The following is a 15786-nucleotide window of genomic DNA, read 5'->3' on the forward strand; positions in this document are numbered from 1 at the left end:
TAAGTGTTCCCAGAGCTTTACAAATCCCAGTTACCAAAGCCTTACAACATCCCTGTGAAGTACTATTTGCTTTGTACTAGGGCTGAGTAATGAACCATGGAGCATTCATGAAACATGTTCATATTCAGAGTAAGCATGTGACAGGACTTGATGCTAGCTATGAATACCAGGTCATTCCCAGATATTTCAAGTGTTCTCCAAGTCTTCCATCAATGTTCAGCTCAAGAGTCCATTTTGCCCTTCCTTCAATTCAATTTTCAGCCAGAAATGTTCTCCACAAGAGGCACAGAGAAGATGTAAGAAGACCCTGTGTTCTCGAACAACCTCATTAAGGACAGACATCCACATACAGAAATTTTGTAGGGTGAAGGGGCCAGTCACAAGAGACTACTGTTTTGTTCTCTAAACAAATTTTGGGGCTGTATGCAGTGTAATGTACATACCATTTAACCTTTTAACACTCTTAGTTGTAGGTGCCAATAAACTCAATAAGGGAACATTTGAAATCAGTCTCACCTAACTGTAAAATCGATGCTACCTGTCACAGCACAATAAAATGCTCCAGCTCTAGCTGTACTGTATGGTTGCACCCCCCCACAGCATGAAAACACACACAATGCTCTCTATGACGCTGTGGCCCTGTTAAAACAATTTTCATTAAATGCCTCAAAGAGCTAAAGAGATTGCTATCTGAAAACACAGAGAAAGCATTTAAACCACAAGGTGCTTGGATTTCAGATGGATTCCCACTGCTATCTGAGTTACAGAGACAGGCAGAGGTTCCACATGAGTGGCACTGCACAAGTTGCAATCCATGGAGTAACTTCTCATCCCCAAAGAACTTTTGATCTCAATGAACAAAACAGACTACATGTACTCTAGTGCTCATTCACTGTGGAAAGTTGAGGCAGAGAGCACCCATCAGACATCCTCCTGGAGCTGGTCTAAGCTTCCTGTCCCAGCACCATCTGACCTCTGCGTCAATTAGAACTTCCTGCAAAAAGGAAATTATTGCCCAATAATCCAGGATGTAAATCGAAATTGCAGTAGGTAATTCCTATTAACTCCCTGAGCGGATACTGTATTGCGCAGTCTGAGCATCTTTTTGTGGTTGAGAGGATTCCACTAAACCACATTAAAGGCACTATTTAGTTACCATTCTACCACAGGCAGGAGATGCAACCACTGCACAGGTAGGCACACCCAGCTGTGATAGCTGACAAGGCACAGGCTGTATTAGCACTACCAACATCCAGGTACTTACTTGGACACTTGCCACTTTTGCTGTTAAACTAGAGCCCTCGAGAGCCATGAAGGAACAGTGAGCTTTCAGAGCTAATGTGCACAAAGAAATAAAACTCTCAACCTATTAGGTGCTAAAGTGGTTTTTGTTTAAGTGACATATTTGTTCCTTCACAGTCCATCATCTGACCAGGTTCAGCTACATCTAAAAGCTCCAGTGAGGAAAAAAGAAAACAGCAACTGTCAGAAGACACGACTTTTGTAAGTACATGTGTGAGTGGTGATGGCTTTCTGAATTTAACCCATCCAAAGACAAGCAGGTGCCGAGAACTGTTCCCAATAACATGGTATCATGCAGCATCCCATTGCTCCTCTCAGCTCTGATATTCCAAAGTCTTCTCCAAATGCCTACTCCATTCTCTGTAATCCTGAAAAAAAGCCAGGAGGAGGCTCAGCACATGTGACATGCTGCACTCTAACAGCAGGAAGGGTGTTTTGGCTGCTGACTCCACAGTAAACCCTTTCTTTTTATTAAGGGTATATCCAAACAGTATTTTACCGGCAGACACAGTCTTCTGCTCAGACTCAAGATAGTCATTTACAGGCCTTGTTCACCTGCATCCTTAATTGGGGATCTCATTTGGCTATGGCTTCTTACCTGTCTTTCCCACATAAGAAACTCCAGCTCAGGAGAGGAAGTGCTTTAAACTCTGGTTAATTAACTCAGCAAGAGAAAGTCAGAGCTCAAAATCTACCCTCTCCTATCAGAAACTCCTTACCCTGCAGTTAAGAAACATGAAGATGCTGACAACTCTTAAACACTCCTCCCACAGGAAATATATTTCTCCCATAACTTCTGGGGAATTACTCCTATACAGTCTCAACATAAAAAATCCTGGGAAACAGTGACACCCACATATACACACACCTTCCCAGAGGCAAGCACAGAGACACTGAGGACAGGCACATGGCTTTGCTGTTGTACTGTTCACATAGAGCTTCCAACCTCCTAGATGAGTTGTGCAGTGAAGACAAGGATATGCATCTGGGACTAAATTGTTCTGTTCAGGCACAGCAAGTCCAGGAAACTGGACCCCTGCACTCCTCTCTCAGCTCTGCCACTAACTGCACACCCTGCTCATAAGCCACTGAACCCTAGCAGCCAAATCTGACAATGACATGCCTTGCTGGAGAGGCACGGTTCTGAGATCCCTAGTGTCTCTAGCTCTCCATGACTTCCATCTGCTTTGAGCTTTTAGGACCCCTGAGACCAGAAATGCAGTACCAGACATCCAAAATTAGAGGCTGTACATCATTAGCCTGTAGGAAAAGCTGTGTCCTCGGCTGTTCTACACAAGTAGAATACAACCATATAACATTTTAGTACAGATATCTGTATTAATACAACATGGGGATGTTGCATATGGGCCCTAGTCTCTCTCTTTCCATTTCACTTTATCCTTCCCTAAAATGGAAATAAATAATACCAACAAAACATGGAAAAGCACTTTGTAATCCCCAAATGAAGGGTTCTGTAGGTGTGAAGTATTCATAAGATGTATTTATTTTCAAACTGCAAAAAAGCTGGTTGCTGTGTTTCCTGGCTGTGTTTAGGAGACCTCTCTGCTGTGCACATCTGAAGCACACATCAGGGAAAGAAACGCTGTGATAATCGACTCCAAATCCCACAATCTATTTGTTCTAGTAATTAAAGAAATATTTACTCAGGAAGCAGGTTTACACAGGATGAATAGTTTCTAAGAACAAATATTATTTAATTATGTGGAAGTGCAAGAAACACACTACATATTAAGTAGATTAATTTATGCTCCCTAAAAATACAGACAAAATTGGTGCTTGGCTATTAATTTTCTATGTTGGAGAAAAGAAATTGTAAGGAAGTGTTCACAGAGTTGCCTGCTTTAGAAGCTTATTTGAGTGTGATCTGTACTTTTTCAGAAAGAACCAGAATAAGTCCTCTGCATAGGATAACTTCATTTACTCACCACATTTTACAAATAAATTGTATTCTGAATTGTCAGAATTGTTCATTTAATGACACTGTGGATATAAAAACTTTATTTTTTAACACTTACCATAAGTATTCATAATATATCCTACAAGAGCATTCGGCCTTGCTTTATCAGAAAAAATAACTTCCCAGAATGTACAGAGACTATTTCAAGGCCCTGCTTTAACATAAAGAACCCATCATATTTCTGGTATCAAACACAAAAAAATGTTTGTGGCTGCAGGACTGTCTTTCACTGCCTCCCTCTATAAGCTTAGACAAGAGATTTGACTTCTCTTTGTCTCATCTTCTTCCCTGTTCACTTAATTTGTTCACTTAGGACTTGTAAAGGACAATGCAATGGGTGTGTTATATTACAGCTGGATACTGTAATAATATAATACTATATTACACAAAACAACGATGATGACTTTTTTTGTAAATTCTTCCTGTCCTCTGCATGTGCTACTAAATATAGTGGAGCAAGACAGTTCTAATTGGTTCTTGTCTTTGTTCTTATGGCTGCCTTTCATTTTCTGCACAAGCTTCCTCTCTTTTCAACATCCTTGAAAACCAAGAATAATTTGCTGGCATCCCACTACAGTTCAATGTGCTGTTACCACCTGGTCTTATCCCAGCCAGAAAGATGACTCTTCACATTTGGTCCTGTGTTTGCTAGTAAGCAGAAGACTTCAATTCTCAAAGATACAGACTTAAGCCTACAAGTAAGATTTTTAGCAGTCTTGATGAAATGGAATATCACTAGTCTTGTGTGTGAAAATTCAGAAATTAATATATTTTAAGGGCATTTCCAGGTCCTACCATGGTTTAGCTACTGTTGAGTTCAGCTGAGCATGTGTTCAGCTGAATGATGGAGGTTTGGTTGATGCTATTTGAGCTGGGGGAATGGACTAGGCAATGTGTTACAGTCTCTCCTATGAAAGTCTGGCCACCAATATATTAAATTAGTGTCTGACTTTATCAGATGCAGCTCTGTATTTCAATATAATCTTTAAATCTTAGCCTTTCAAAAATACCAAACAGAAATTTAGAAGGATATGGGAGAAAGGAAACACAACCTTTGAACCCCTCTGTGAAATGGAGGGGCCAGCAAAATAAAAAGAGCTTTGTAGTACTTTGGAAATTAAGAGCAGACCATTTCTATCAAATAAATGCTGTTGTAGCTGAAACAACACAGATTGCAGACACATTTGTAGATTTCTGTTTTACAGAGACGAAGAAGTTTTTGGTGAAAGATCTTCCTACATCAGTCTGCTTTGAAGTGCTTCCTACAATCATGATAATCTGTTCCAGAAACTGGTCGTAATAGAAAACACCATTTCAATGCAGTCTACAAAGCACATTTCTAAAAAAGCTTTCAGTTACACCTTAATTGTAAATATTCCACCCAGCCACTCCTTCACTGGGGAGAGTTGGCTGTGGTAAGACTCATTTTTCCTGATCTCCTGCCTTCTAATCATGTCTATCAAGTCTTTGTGACTGACAGACATGTTAGCTCTGCTATTCAAAACAAATAAGAGATGCCTAAATTATACAGCATTTTAAAGAGGCACTGTCAGGTTGAAAACATGGGGCCATCTCCTGCAGCTCTGACTCAGGTAGTACGCCAATTTCGAAACCAAATATTCATTGGATAAGAACTGCAAAACGGGAACTTTTTGGGGGTTTTTTTAAGATGAAAACTCCAATTTTAACTTGCATAAATTGAACTCTTCCTACCGATGTCTCTTGTTGCAGTGCCAGGCTCTTGTCTCTTCGACAAATATTTTAGACCATTAGAACTACATGTATCAGATTATTTCCAATTTTTTATACTATTAATTTAAACCCATTTCTATCAGGTAGAAATCTGCCATGGAAATAATTCCAGTGGCTCAAGGCTGTTATGATAACTTCACTGAAGCACTTCAGTAGTTCATTTGGTCTATTTGTGGAGAAAAGTCTTACTCAACTCACGTAAAATCTTTAGAAGTTTTTTTTCCTTCCTCAGTTGAATCAGCTTGGGAAAGGAAAAAAAAAAGCAAGCCTCATTATTTTACTTCTGTTTCTAATCAATTACTTCTGCATCTTATGCTTAAACATGTGGAAGCCTGAAATTCAGCAGAAATAGAGATCATGTGGTTTCACGTTTTTTTTAAATTAAAACTAAAAATGCTTCTCTTGGTGCTGGGTTTTGCAACGGCATAATCTTGCAGACCTCATTTTGGAGAGTGCCTCTGGACCAATACCATTCCTATGCAATCTGGTTTCATAGGTACAAACTTGTCTGATTTTTTGGGCTCATATTACAGTCCTTAGTCAAGCACAACTGGAACTCTTCACTGAGGCTGCACTCGTCTATCTGTGAGTAGAATTGGGCTCTTGAACTTTTCATGGACATTCAAGCCCTCTGAGAACTTTGTAAATGGATAGCAGAGTAGGCTGCCAGAAAACAAAGCGTTTTCATTAAATGATAACATCTTTCCAAACTAAAACCAGAAACTGTACTACTTATGGGATGATTTGAGTCCTCTCAAACCACAAGGATCACAGTTAAGGTTAGTGCAGCCAAACCCTATACTAGTATAACTTTTTCAAATAATTTAACTGTTTGCCTTGTGTTAGCAATCAAGAACTCAGGCCAGTAAGCTCTCACCCACAGGTCATTTTACTGAAATTAGTAACACCTTCATGAATTTGTACGGATTGCAAAAGTGAGTTTGATTCTGCAGGCTCAGATCTTACACTTGCAAGAATGGAATGTCTTCATCACTAGAAATTCTACCTGAACTCTGCCCTCAGTTAGTTTAAAGTGTCTCTTTTCTCCTTGCCTGCATCATAGTGCTCCTGAATGAGACTCTGGTTATGCCCAGGCAAAGTGCAAACAGATGTTTTTGACATTTCCCTGCAGAGTTCCCTTGATACAATACTGCTCTCATTTACAAGCAGTGCTGCTGCTGCAATTCCCACCCAGCTCCAAGCCATCCTCCTCTGCCAGTCAAAACCTGCTGTTGCCTTTTACCACTGCAGCTACTCCAGTTCTTCATCAGGCTTGTAACACACCAGGCTCCTCATGCCGAGGGCTTCCTATACTGCTATCCCTTTTTTCTGCCTTCCAGCTTTACAGTCCTTACCTCCTGCTGTCTATCTGCTAGGTTCTGCTCTACAACCTCTGCTGTTCCAGTTCTCCCAAACCTTTGTAGCTGTCAGTACTACTGTCTTCTTTGGCCAATAGCATGCTTAGGAACTTCAGAGAAGAACCATCAAGCAATAATGGTTGAAAAAACATTGGAAAATCCAGTATCATACTGAAATATCACAGAAAAATGAAGAGATGACTTGACTGCAGTTTATGAGTACTTCCACAGCAAGAAAATGTGATGCTCTCCTCTTTGGATAAGAGCATAACAGGACCAAGAACCTAGCAACTAAGAGGCAACATAATCACAAGAGTTGCTGAATTTTAAACACTTAACCAAGAACTGCACGATGTTGTCTTCCTTCTTGAATATTTAAATCAAAATTGGATGTTTGTTTAGAATGGTTGACCAGCTTGAACATGAATCGCCTCAGGGAAGTTCTGTGCCTTCAGGGAAGGCAGAAAAAATTACTGGAAGCACCTTTCTGGAGTCTACCACCATGGGAGGAGGAACCAGATGGGGAAGAATCCCAGGAATCAAAAGTAAAATGCAAGCTAAAGGGTAAAATGCTAAAAACCCTGTTCACATGTGTTCTCTCACAGGTCAGTGTGAGGACTCCATTTGAGTAAAGACCAAATGACCAAAGACTGCTTGCCCAAAGCACATCATCCTCAAATCTACCCATGAGTTTTCAATGAAAAGTTCAATTTAGACTTGTCAGCCTTGATGTGCTTTGTTTTGATGAAACCAGGAATGAAATATAGCACTGGCAGTAATCTTATCCAATCATCTTAACTAATTTAGCATTTTGGATGCCTTGGCTTATGAATTTTGCAGAGAAATTTTTGGCAAAAAAGGACGGCATTGTAACTTCAGCCTTCTTAAAATTAACTCACACCAGCTATTCTCAGTAGTGCCATCATTATCTGTGAAACTGTGCTCAAATGAAGAATCAATAAATAAATATGAAGAAGAAATTTAGGGGAAAAATGAAGTGCTATTAGCATTCCAGGAGTATAATAAACTCATAATTCTCTGAGGCAAAACAGTGAAGCCTGGATTTGCAAAGCTACCATAGACAAGGAGGTGTGCAAAACTCATTCCAAATATAAGCTGGTTTAATATTTCAAAGACTCATTAGAGGGAACACATAGCATTAGCAAAATCATGTTTTGTATTCCTGATGTACAGTCCTAGGCAAATACAGAAAGTATATAGTAAATTACTCTCTTGGGAACAATTTCTGTTGGTTAAGGGGGGAAATGTTAAATTTTAAACATGTTAATCACTTGTTTTTGTTTTATTTCAACCTGTATAGACGCATGTCTGGTATGCATATGAAAATGCAAAATAGAGGATTAATCCCTGGTTCATCTTGAAAATGTTGGGATCAATAGTGCACACGCAAGCAGGGCACTCATTTTCTCAAACTGTAGTCACACTAACTTACACTGAACTGTTTAGATGAGTAAAGGATTTGCATGATCAAGTTACCTACTGGCAATGTCTGGCATGGAGATAAATGCGTAGTCTTGTAAGGCACGAGTTTAGGGCTTTGATAGAGGAAAGCAACAAGATGAAACATTTCATTCATAGGATTTAATTACACATATAGAATTAAGTATTTGAGTAAGTGTTTTCAGGGCTTGTAACCTTGTCTCTGCCACTAACACACTCTGACCTTGAGCAAGTCACGTAAGACCAGCTTTTCACAGACCTCAAAGTTAAATTTGTACAGATTTCAGTCGCTGTCAACCCTACCTGGCACCCATCTGCATCATTATTCATGATATCTTTACCAGATGAGTACAAAGTTCTCCAGGCCACAGTCCTTTTATGCCTCACTTTCTGTCCCTGATGATTATTACTTCTGACTACTGAGCATGGACATTAAAATGGAAATAAGGCTAAGTTGTACTATTATATCACTTGATTATCCTCACGAAGCAGGAACTGTGAAATTTTTCATATTATGTGTAACTTCACCTCATCCTTTGTCAGTATTGGAACAGCACATGGTTACAGTGCATATTCCTATTTTGCTCATGTTGAGTAAGTATTTATCTTTATCCTACCACAAGCCACTAATGATATTCCTCCGCCTGTTGTCTTGTATTTTAAGTAGGTGGTTACAAGCTACAATTACAACTAAAAGCTAAGCTCTCTTAGACTGGAAGAGCACATCGGACACAGGCAGAAACTAAGTCTCAGCTTTGTGTTTCTAATGAAAATGCCCTTCATATATGGAGTGGACCCAAAAAAAAGGTCAGAGAGTGAAATATTAAGTGTTTTATAAATATAGACTGATTGCCCTGTCCAAACCATGTGTCGGAAAATCTCCTTCTGGCAGACAATCATCTTCAATTGGGAAGGGAGAGCAGAGAAAGGAACGTGAGGCAGGGCAGGGGGATCTGTAATCACTCTAACAAACTTCTGAGACCTAGCCAGTTTTTCCTTCCATGTGACATATACAGGCTCCAAAAGCATCTCTTTCTGCATTCTTGAATTTACTATATTACCCTGTCAAACTGAGTTTTCCAGAGTAAACTTCTTACCCTTTCCTTTTTTGCTTTATTTTTTGCCCCTAATCTTTGATATGCTGTAAAACAGCACCACAGGAGATAAATAAGCAACCTTTAGTTGAAACAGCAGGCTAAACGACTTCCACGTGGCCAAGGAACACAGCAAAGCAATTAAACCTGCCCAACAGGCCATCCGTCGTCAGACTCCTCTTTCCTTAAGAGGCGGGCCCCAAAGTATTCCCAGGTTTAGTTCCTAATCCTACCGCTGGGTTGTGCAGATGGTTCCACAGCACCCACTCAAAACCCCTTTGAAGTTACTATGAATCCACACAGCTGGGTAAGCTTGTTGTCCCTGATTCTGCTGCAAGAATGAGGATGCGGCCAAGCTCTCATGGAAGTTTGTTTCCTGCCCTTTGAGCAGACAGGCAGGATCTGCTTCTTTCCCAAAAAACTAGTCATAACTGTCACAGCCATATTTTGGAACCACCAATTTGATCTCTGAGTCAGGACACTTTCCTACCACATAAGAAATTTTCATTCTGTTATCCTTTCAAATAAAATTGAAGCTATTTTTTTCATTTTCACTCTACATCAGTAACCTGCACAAGGTTTACACAAGGTTTGCACTTGAAATGAAAAATACTGCTTTTAAAATGACAAACACTGAACACAGGACATTTGTTACCACTAAAAAAAAGCTCTCTCTGTCTGTGGAGAAGCATAATTCATTCACTGATACATGCACCCACATTTTCTCCAGGGAGTTTCACAAATTCACATGCACTCCCAGCACTAAATTTTGCATTTCAATCTAGGCATTAGCTATAAAAGATGTGTAAAATCTTATGTAGTCAGACAGAAGCTGTTCCCTATTGGCTACATAATAAGCACCTTAGGTGGCTCCAGGGTATAAAATTATTCCAAAAGGGGTGTGGAAAAAATTACACTGCATAAATTGATTCCAGATCCACCTGTTCCAGGTGCCAGCAAATATATTTTGTTAAAGCCATCTGCTTGTCTTAAAAGCTAACAGTTTTTGAAGACTATGGCACAAACAATCTGCAAAATATACAAACTTCAGAAGTCACAAACCCTTAAACTGCAAATGGCTTTTAGATCATCTATGCAGGACTTAGCTGGACTGCAGATGGCATCTCTGCTTAATATCTGAGACTATCCAGCATCAGAGTATGTCCTCCATAGCACAGACGGTTCAAGGCTACTGGAGGATCCATTCAGCATCACCAGATCCTCCCGTGATATTCCCAGTTACAGAATGGGTTTGCCTCATGGGTCTGAAGTTATGATGAAGCTTTTGAGTGCAGCACAATATTTGGCAGAAATAAAACTGATGATTGTGGTTCTTCTCTGCAGGTTGCTACATCCTGGCTGCCACGTGTTGCTGCACCATGGATAAAGTCAAACCTTTGAAACTGGCCCTCTGCAATTTATTTGACTTGCAGCAACAGCCTAATAGGGAGTATGTTATCTAGACTAACAAGCCCATAAGCATTTTGCCTGCTCAACAAAGCCACAGGGGTCAGACACTGCTACAGTTTGTGTTTATCAGGGTCTGGTCGTGCTGGGTGCTGTTTCCCGGAGACATGTTAACAACAATGAAGAACATGCAGCACCTTGTAAGATCAAGCTCCTTCACAGCAGCTTCTGGGAAGAAAATATTCTGTGCTCTCTCCACAAATGACCCCTTTCTGAACACCAATGAAATTACACATATGATTTATAAACACCCAAGGTGTTCACAATTGATTTGGAGATTAAAACTAGTAATCAGCATGTTTGCTTATTGTCTCATTTAGAGCTCACTAAGAAGCAAATAAAGACACACCAGTCCTTAACCAGCACAGTGCTTTGGTATCTGTTTAATTACAAGCACATGAATAGCCCTGCCACCAATTCAGAGTCATACTTTGTAACTTGGTAACATCCTTCACATGCAAATTACCTCTCCAAGTTATTACATTCGGAAACAAAACAAACCCGCTTGGTTTGTAGATACATTTTTGATAACAGTAATGCTTCTGGAGTATTACTACTGATATACTCATCTTCGGAAAATCACTTTGAGTGATTTTTTGTGGACCTTAAAAAATTGTGCTTTATATGAGTTCTGAAGCAGAGGTAACTTTGGGAGTTGCGGCGCTGTAGTCAAGGAGACCCTGCGTGCTGAAAGTCACAGTTGTGCTGTCAGAGCTCTGCTGCACTTTGCTCACATGTTTTGAGCCTGGGGTAAGAAATAACTGCTGTCATGCAGTATTTTTTTTTTTTTTGGACAACAATGAGAAGAGCGGTGAAATAAATACTGAGGTTAACTGTGCTTGAAGAATAATCTCCAGCAAGCAAAGCACTGTCCACACAAGTTTCAGGCTCAAAGAGCTGTCACAGTCTCACACTCAGCTCCCACTGAAACTAATGGAAATTGCCACCATGGACAGAGATGGGATAAGTCATGATACTGGGCACACTGGACAAGTCAGCAGTCTAAAAACAAGAGAAACAATCCCTGCAATAAAACTATCTGACATACTGCCTTCAGCGAGTTGACTTTTGTTTCCTTGAGTAACAGAACAATAACAAAGAGCTGTTGACTTGATCCTCAGAAGCAACAACACTCAGACACAGCCCATTTCAAGGCACAGCAGGAATAGTGCAATATGCCATGGTTTGTCTCCTGGACTAAATCACAAGGACCCAGCCCAAAATTGTGGCAGTTCACCTTCACAGTATTCAGTCCATAAAAGGAAAGTTCATCACTTAAGACTGACTTTGCGATCTCAGTGTGATTTGGTACTTACACAGCCACTACACAATGAACACCAATGAACTTTACCCCTAGAGAACCATTCTGAATTGCCTCCACCACTCTCTGCAGGTAATTAAATTTCCTTTTTTTCAGTTTTATACTAGAAATGATCTCATGGGCATGATCTCCAGCAAGGCAAATCCAGTTGAAAACTTCACACTGGACTGCACCTAAACTCTGAATCTCGGCACTACCCCAGCAGTGGAACACCTTCACATTACAATGACTGACTCCCTACTCCTCAGCACATCCCCTCTCCTGGGACTGGTCTGCCCCTGATGCTGCAGCTCTTCTCATGAAGGCAGTGGGCAACAGTTAGGAGACCTGACAAAGCTGGAGTCCAGTGCATAGCTTTCCAATGACAGACCCTCAGTTAAATTGCCCATGGCTCCCAGTAAAAAATGAACTAAGAAATGCTAATCTAATAATCCAGGCATATAGATAAATGAAAGGTGAAAAGGCTTTTAAATGCATTCTAAAACCAATATTTTATGATGGATCAATATATTTCTCTAGGCTGTAAACAAACGAGTTCTCAAAGAAAGTTAAATTTAGAGAAGAAAATGTTGGTTTTCTTACTACAGAAAACAGTGACGACAATTCCTTGGAGGGCATTTATACCAACAGCAATCCAAAGCTAGGGCTTCATCATGCTTTCCCTAAAATCAGTACAGTAAAAACAGGGTAAGGTTACTGCTGTTAGCCTACTAAAGGTGAACAAAACTAGCTTTGCAATCATACAGCATTGTCCTTAATTTCCAATCGTTCGCCAGCATATGGAAGTGATGCAACCACAAAGTAAAACAATTACAGCTTTGATCTTGCATCTTTTAGACAGTCAATTAACCTCTCTGATGTCTTTACAAGGAACCCCCTGAATATGGGCTACCGGATAACACCTTAAATTCCCAGATCCCAGTTGATAGAGCACGAACCAGCCAGCGCTCGAGACAGGGAGGCGGCAGCGGCGGATCGCTCCCTGACACTGTTGGATACTGCCCCCTTTTGCCGAACAGCAAGGCAACAGCCCCGGCTGCACACTGAAACTTTGCCCGGCATCTATTTGTTTTCAGGAAGATATATTCACGTAGATGGTCTTATTTAACCCTAGTATGTCTGTTCGCATGATTATTCATCCTGACTAAAATAGAAATCTATTGTTCGAGCTATGTTTAATATCAGAGTGAGCCTGCTCTCCAGGAACTTTCCCTCCAACAGGGCCTTATCATGTCTCACCCAAGTCGAGCAGCACTTTTACAACTGACTACAAGGTAAGAGGAAAAGAGTTTATAGTCTGGGGCTATGGTCACCCAGGTCAGCTGTCAGCCTGGAGAATAAAGGCAATCACAGTGGATGACCAAAGCCATTTTGTCTGGGAACTTTTTCATCTTACTGCAAAGCAACTAAAATTCCACTGCACCACTTGTATCAAGCTTCTGTTGGGCTACCCACATTCCTACTGAACCCATCCCCATGCCATCACTTCCAGTCAATGTGAACTGATCAAGGCCAGCTTGCTAAAAGTTATTTTCTATGCAGAACCTCGTCCCCCGCACCTCTCTGTTCAAGCCTTTTGTCCTCTGGGGTTGTGCTTTTTCACTTGCTGGAGTTTGGACATTTTCTGTTCCCTGGTTGCCCCAGCTTTTTGCAGGAAGAGAGGGAGGTCACAGAGGGCAGCCACTGCCAATTCCATCAGCCTAACAGGCTGGGGGATGAACAAAGCAAATATCTGTATTCTGAAGGGTGGGATCTCTCTCTCCCCCATGACTTCAGGATTAGCATGTCCCTAGCAGGGGAGGACAAAAACTTGGCCTCTTTAAGGAAAGAAAGCAAGATCGAGAGAAAAACAGAACAACTTGCCTAGACTTCACTGAAAATGCAAGAGGCATAACATAAAACACAGAGATTCCCTACTATTGCCTAATGCAGAGTCTACTTATCATCCAATCCAATCAGAAAAGTTTTAGTGCAAAAGGAGAAAAAATGAAAGATATGGTTGATTCAAGCATCTGTTTAAAAACTAAATCTCTGTTAAAAATCTGGTTAAATATCAGCAGGATTTTTCTTATCACTGCCACTTTCTCTGCAGTTACGACCAGTTTTCTGCCTTGGGTGTGTACAAATCAGATGTATAACCAAAAGAGTACTTCTCTGTATGAGTAGTTTGTTCCAGCTACCCTTACTCCTCCTCCTTGCCTTTGCTCACCTGGGATCTCTACTGATCTCAAGTAGCAGAAAGAATCAAAGCCCATTATAACTTCTAGCTTAGTTGGTTTCTATTTTGTTCACAGTGCAGTCAGCTTGGGGTCTTAGCCTACCACTGAACCCATCCAGAGGCAAAGACATCAAACCTCTTGCAGCTCAGACTATAATTTATGAGAAGAAGTATTTTCTGTAATGAGAGGGAACACTTGCACAACAAAAAACGGAACTTTACTACGATTCCTAACCAATATATATCCATACATAAACAGTTTGAAGAAAAAAGAAATGGGAAAAAAGAAGTGTAAACCCCAAGCAGAAATAGATAAATAAGTTAGGGAAAAAAAACCCAACAAAACAGGACCTGGCATCTACCATGTTTGGAGACCTTTTCTAAGGACAGGAAATTATCTATGAGTCTAAACTGAACCAACAGAGGACAGTGAACCTTTAGGACATAGATACTCCTCGATATTTGTGCTCCACCTAAAAGCCCATAAAGAGACAGGTTCAGGACCGACTTGGCAAGCACACCTTTTGTTTCCGCTGAGGCGTAACAGTAAGCGTGCTCCTGGGCAGCATCGGGAGCAGATGGTAGTGCTGGAAAATACAGGTCTCCAACTTTGGTGTGAATATTGGAGCTGGGTCGACAAAGGTTGTTTCTGGAAATCCTACCCTCCCATACGCTCCCCATAAGTTTCTAACAATGCGAGGAGCTAAGGAGCAGCACAAGGCTCTCTGCTTCCCTCTCCCTCTCCCCTTCGCTTTTGATCTCCATCAGGACGTGAGCTGAAATTTAATGGACCACCCCTACCACAAAGACAAATTACCATCTGAAAACCAAAAATCATTAATATCCCTTCGTCTAGGCTATCCGGCTTCCCACCACTGCACCCCTTCGCTCCCGCCACAGCCCCCCTCAGCGGGTTTAGGAAGAGCTGGGAAGGTGGCGGGGAGAGGAGGAAAAAAACCCACCTCCACTGCCACCTCCGAGCTAGCGTGCTCTCCAGCGCTGCCGGACTGAGAACACAGCTACAAAAAAAAAATAGCCCCTTTGCCTCCCCGGCGGGCAGGAGGACGGCGCTCCGAGCGCCGGGCACAAACACACCCCCACGCCGCGCAGGCTGCCCCCGGCCCTCCATCACCGGGTGCTGCGCCGGGGGCGTTGGAGACGCGCAGCAGCCCGGGGGTTCCCAACTCCCCGGATCCCCTTCCCAGCGCCGCCCGCTCGCCCCGACCCCGCCAAGTTGGGAAGTTTGCGCGCCCCCCGGCCCGTCCCGCCGCCCGCCCCCCGGGCCGCCGCCGCGCTGCGCTTACAGGGTGGCCGCCGGGCTCCCGGTGCGGGGCTCACCGGCACATCGCGCTCCGGCTGCCGCAGGAGCGGGGGCAGCCGCGGCGCGGCTGGGCTCGGCTCGGCGGGGCTGGGCTCGGCGCGGCGCGGCTGGGCTCGGCTGGGCTCGGCTCGGCTCGGGGCGAGCACGGGAGCGGAGCGGCGGGTCTGCCCAGCCCGGCGCTCAGGGAGTGCCGCCTCGGGCCATGCGAGCGGCGGCGGGCAGCGGCCCCGCGGTGCGGCCGGACTTGGGACCGAAGTCCTCCCGGGCGCTCCGCTGTCTCTTCCAGGCGGCTCCTATCAGCACGGCTTCAACTCTTTCCATCGGAGACCGAGGGGAGGAGGAGAAGGAGGCGGAGGAGGAGGAGGTAGGGAAGGAGGAGGGAGCTAGGGGCTGGCAGCCCCAACTCGCACTGATGTCAACTAATATATTCAAAGTTCAACAGGGCATTTCTCTAGCAAGCGAATCGCCCTCGCCGCCCTCGCCGCCCTCCCCGCTGGTCGCAGCCGGCCTCCCT

The 15786-nt window shown here is 42.7% G+C and overlaps 1 protein-coding gene across 4 annotated transcripts in view; it reads right to left on the reverse strand.

The window, feature by feature from the left end:
* The window catches only part of SEMA5B (semaphorin 5B), a 271124-nt gene extending 255783 nt beyond the window's left edge, over positions 1-15341 (reverse strand). For 3 of the 4 annotated variants that reach the window (XM_032114156.1, XM_032114159.1, XM_032114160.1), the window contains exon 1: positions 15256-15341. The gene's annotated coding sequence lies outside the window, so the exon portion shown is untranslated. The remainder of the gene's footprint in view (positions 1-15255) is intronic. The other variant, XM_032114157.1, reaches the window with a different exon arrangement.
* Positions 15342-15786: the final 445 nt, after the last annotated feature.

The sequence above is a fragment of the Corvus moneduloides genome, chromosome 7 (assembly GCF_009650955.1).
Source record: "Corvus moneduloides isolate bCorMon1 chromosome 7, bCorMon1.pri, whole genome shotgun sequence".
In the NCBI taxonomy this organism is placed as follows: Eukaryota; Metazoa; Chordata; class Aves; order Passeriformes; family Corvidae; genus Corvus; species Corvus moneduloides.